Source organism: Palaemon carinicauda, chromosome 3 (genome assembly GCF_036898095.1).
Source record: "Palaemon carinicauda isolate YSFRI2023 chromosome 3, ASM3689809v2, whole genome shotgun sequence".
Taxonomy (NCBI): Eukaryota; Metazoa; Arthropoda; class Malacostraca; order Decapoda; family Palaemonidae; genus Palaemon; species Palaemon carinicauda.
This window is the reverse complement of record NC_090727.1, coordinates 100,392,995-100,398,430: the sequence shown is the minus strand read 5'-3', so window position 1 is coordinate 100,398,430 and position 5,436 is coordinate 100,392,995.

Genomic DNA, 5,436 nt, shown 5'->3' with positions numbered 1-5,436 from the left:
TGCAGGTGTGAAAAAGCTAGTTAGTAATTAGGCCTCTGTGAGTGCACGGGTCAGGTGGCTATTATCATTATTATTATTACTTGCTAAGCTACAACCCTAGTTGGAAAAGCAGGATGCTATAAGCCCGGGGGCTCCAACAGGGAAAATAGCTCAGTGAGGAAAGGAAACAAGGAAAAATAAAGTATTTTAAGAAGAGCAACAATATTAAAATAAATATCACTTTATAAACTATAAAAACTTTAACAAAACAAGAGGAAGAGAAATAAGACATAAGATAGAACAGTGTGCTCGAGTGTACCCTCAAGCAAGAGAACTCTAACCCAAGACACTGGAAGGCCATGGTACAGAGGCTAGGGCACTACCCGAGACTAGAGAATAAATGGTTTGATTTTGGAGTGACCTCTTAGGAGAGCTGCTATTAATTATTTTCTCTCTGTATCAACTTTTACAATAGCATTTCAAAATTAGAATTTTCTTTAAAACGGTTAGCCTGGCATTCGCTGTTAGTCTTAGGGTCTTGTTGTGATCAGCCTGAAAATCGATTTTTAGTACTTCAAGGGACCTGACATGGAGTTACAGGGATAATAAATTGGTTCCTTAATACATGTAATATTATTCACGAAGAACAATCAATCAAAAATACACATATCTTATAGAAATCCTTTCAACCAAAGACTAAGTTCCAAATGGAATTTATACTTCACTCCTTATGCATAAAATTAGATCTATGAATGAGGGCAATAAGACCTAGTACTGGAGCCTGAGAAGCCATTAAGCACCCAAGTGCAACTTGGGAAAACCTTACAGTTACACTGAAATGAGTTATAAGAAGTTGGACAGTAAGGTGGAAAAGGAGAAGTGATAATAGAGGCTAAAGTGTGATGGCAACGAGGGGCTGAAAGGACTATGCATAGAGTCCTAGACCTTGAAGGAATGATTACAGTGCACCGCTTGAAGTACACAAAAGACACTATCAATAGCGCCTGTTGTATATAGGGTTAAATTCTATAAACACATTTGTATATCACTATGTTTTTGTACTTATCTGAATAAAGCTCTACACTATAACTTTCATTTTGAATTCACTTACCAGATCCAAAGTAAAATTTCCACAAGTGACGATGGAAGCAGCCATTGCTAGCTGCAGCCTCACCATCCTTGTGAGCTAAGGATGGGGCGTTTGGGGGAGCCTATAGGTCTATCTGCTGAGTCATCAGCAGCCATTACCAGGCCCTCCTTAGTCCTAGCAATTTTTTTTATTACCTTTCAGTTCGTCTACTAGGCTTGATTCACAGGAGCTGATTGAACCGTGCGGATTAAAAACCAATCAAGATCAATGAGGTTCTTTCACACGCTACCTGCTCGGGAAAATTTCCGAGCGGTAGTGATTTACTAGCTGCGTGCACTGCTATTTCATGCGGTTCCAGTGTAGTGGCTTATAGAAACTACGAGGTCGCTCGGGGAAAACCCTCTCATGTAAAGATATGTTGCCTAATGAGCGGAAATATTTCCGTATGGAGAAAATCCGCTCGTGTGAAGCAAGCCTTATACTATCACCAATTTTCACTCTTTCAAAGTTTCGATCTCTCTCTCTCTCTCTCTCTCTCTCTCTCTCTCTCTCTCTCTCTCTCTCTCTCTCCAATCAACATTCAAAATTTTAATAAGAATAAACTATCTATGGAATAAAAGATAAAACATTAATCACATTATTCACGTGAGCAGACAAGAAATATTGATCTTAGATTAAAACAATGGCCATATAAAAAATTAATGAAGCATAATGTTTAAAAAAATAGACGACCTAATATAAGGGCTGCCATTTGTAATACCATAATAGCAGATGAACTTGAGAAAAATATGTAATGGCAAATGCTCTCGTGCAGAATTGAAGTGACATATTTATAAAGATTAGTTTGTTTTTGGATATTGGTTAATAATGACCACATATTTGAATATAATAACGTAGATAATCCAATGTTGTTGTTTTTTTTTTTTTTTTTTTTTTTTGAAAATCTGGTTCTCCTTTGGTATAGATTCCTCCGTTTTCAGTAATACCAGAACTTTGTTCCTGAATATACTTTAAACATTTTGAATAAAGTTCAAAATAATAGAGGATTTGCTTCTATTATTTGAAGAATTTTAATATAATATTAAAATGCTGATGCATATTTATCCATAGATTTTCTTTTATTGTTTTGTGAGAGAAATATAAAATAGTTTTTCCATTGAGTGACTTCATATGTTCATCTAGATTCTAGTCCATCAATTCTTTCACGCCTGAGAAATTGTTCTTTTTATATAGTTGCTGACAAAATAGTAACAATCAAGTCTTAATAATCATGAACATATCAGTGTGAGATATACGTTGTATTAAATAGCAAATTTCAAAATGAAAATACTACGTTCTAGATAGGAGATTTCTTACACATCAAGATTGCCAACCTTAAAATGTTAAGAAAAATGAAACATAGTCCTTAGCCAATAGGAATACGCCATTTGGGCAAACTGTTAGGGAATAGTGGTTTGCTCTTTACATTAAGTAAAAGAGCCAAATGCCAGTTCATGAAATACCATTTTGGAAAATTTCCTTTTGGTACTTCCTTTTGAATGAATATATACAAAAAAACTGAATATTATAGATTTTATATTCATTTTATAGCAAGTATTGGCAATGAATTAAACCCATATCATAATTACATGATACGTATGCACTCTTAATCAGAATATCATCTATTGGCTGAAAATGCATTTTTCATATTGATCTAATTTTTTGTTAACTGTCTTATAAGCAAAGGCAAATCAAATATATTTTTATATTGTTTATTTTTTTTTTTAAATATGAATCTTGGTTGAAAAATCAGTTAACGTTGAAGCATTAAATTTATACAAGGATTTTTTGACAGTTTGTTTTTTTCAGATATTATGAATAATAGGTCTAAATATTAAAGTATATCCTTTGCAATTTACAGAGAGAGAGAGAGAGAGAGAGAGAGAGAGAGAGAGAGAGAGAGAGAGAGAGAGCATGTATATATCAACAGAAATTAGTTCATTAACTTTTGCGTCCCTGCATATATATATATATATATATATATATATATATATATATATATATATATATATATATATATATATATATCAACGAAATAGTGGCTGTTTATATTAGCCTACATGCCTCCCTTAGGCTCAGTAGGTATAGAGTTTTTTTTTACCTGGTAGTAAGTTGAGTAGAAGGTGATACAATGGTTATAGGTGCAGAGATATCCACTGTGAATCCTGGCACCTGCAGTTACATAATCACGATCTGCCCTTTAGACATCTACAGCTGTGTGCAAATTCCTACACTTTGTTAATACTTTTATTCAAATCCCCAAATAATTGGTTATTACAAGCATCTATCTTTTAGGCGATATTACCTTCTTGGCTTTTGGTAGCTTTTTAGAAAAATCACTGCCTGTCAATCTCTTGGACGAGAGTTCAAGATCTACTTGAGCTCGATAGCTTCTAGTAGTGTCTGTAACCTCAACCTCTTTGTGAGCTAGGTATGGGGGCTTTGGGGGTTAGCCTACAGGTCTACCTGCTGAGTCTTCAGCAGCCTTTGCCTGGTCCTCTCTGCTCCTAGCTTAATGGAGAGGTGATTTGGGAGCTGATCTTATGCATCTAAGATCAGCCTCTATGGCATTATCCTGTCCCTTGTCTCTGCCATTCACGAGGGACCTTTAAGCCCAAGAGAATGTGCACACCTAATTTGGGTCCAACCGTAACTAGGGGTACATTCGCACCGAAAAACGAAGCCTTCAAATGCATGTTTTCATAGAGGATACTATGTATTACCTTTTCTGCCATTTTCAAATATATTTACATAAACTAATTTGAATCAAGGAAAATATTCCCATGATATTTTCACTATATTGAACTCTCTCTCTCTCTCTCTCTCTCTCTCTCTCTCTCTCTCTCTCTCTCTCTCTCTCAAGACTGAAGAAAACCCTTTATCACAAGAATCCCCCCAAATAGAAGAAGAAAATCTCTCTCATAACACCGGCATTTATTGGACAACCTTTTGACAGCCCTCCTGTTGAGGGGGCACTGATTATAACCACGTCATAACCTCTTAACCCTTCTCCCTCCCCCACCTTCCTCCCTCTCCCCTTTCCCCTACCCCAATCCCCCCCCCCCCCTCCTCACCACCATCGGTAGTTTCTTGTAGTGTCTGCAACCTCACCATCCGTGTGAGCTAAGGATAGTGGGTTAGGTGGGAGGGTTATATGCCTTTTCGTCCGACGTCACTTCGTCCAAAGTCTCTTTGTCCACTCCCTTTGGTCCAACGTCACTTTGTCCGACGATATTTTAGTCCAACGTCCTTTCGTCCATGTGTTTTTTGGTCCATTGTCTTTTAGTCCAATATCCATGATTTTTTCGTTTAGTCCATTTATTCAATATCTGAACGTAAAACTCGGTAGTTTTGTCTTTAGGTAATCTAATGAATCATCGGTAGTTTGATTGCTGTTAAGAGCCATTTCGTCCAGACAAAATTGGTCAAAATCACGCGGAAAAAAAAAATCATAAAACGAAAAGACGTTGGACCAAAAAATCATTGGACAAAAAGACGTTGGACCAAAATATCATTGGACAAAAATACGTTGGACGAAAAGGATTGGACTAACTGACTGTACACGGGTGGGAGAGCCTATATGTCTACCTGCTGAGTCATCAGCCGCCATCGCCTGGCCCTCCCTGGTCCTGGCTTGGGTGGGGAGGGGGTTTGGGATCTAATCATATGTACATATGGTCAGTCGCTAGAATATTTGTCGAGATGGTGTGCACTATAGCCAATTCTATTTGGTGAGGCAGATTCGCACCGACTCGCAGGATGCCCTTTTAGCTCGGACAAGTTTCCTAACAGCTGATTGGTCGAAAGTATATTTGTCCGACCAATCAGCTAATAGGAAACTTTTCCGAGCTAAAAAGGCATCCTTGCGAGTCGGTGCAATTCTGCCTCCCTAAAAAGAATTGACTATAGTGTATTCATTATTAAACAATGAGATATAGTTTGACAGTTGGTAAAAAAAAAATAGAATATATCTTTAACGTAGTGCAATCAATGCTAGTTTATTCTGAACTGAAAAGCTAAGAATTTGTCGAGGCTCAAATGGTTAGAATAATGTTGGACAAGATTCGGGTGTTGTATCATTTGCAATATATTGCTTTCCTCTCAATATGTGTCCTAAACAGGAGTAAGTTGAAATCCTCACACGTTGATGATCATTATAATGAATTTGAAATCGAATGGAATTATTATGTTGTCAGGTATTCTCAAAAAACGCAATTGTTAACCTTTAGAGATTCCTTCACACAACAATGTGTCTTATTTTTTTCTGTTTATTGGTAATAAATTTTCCATACTTAGCCTTTTATGGTTTTTCCATATTTTGTAACCTG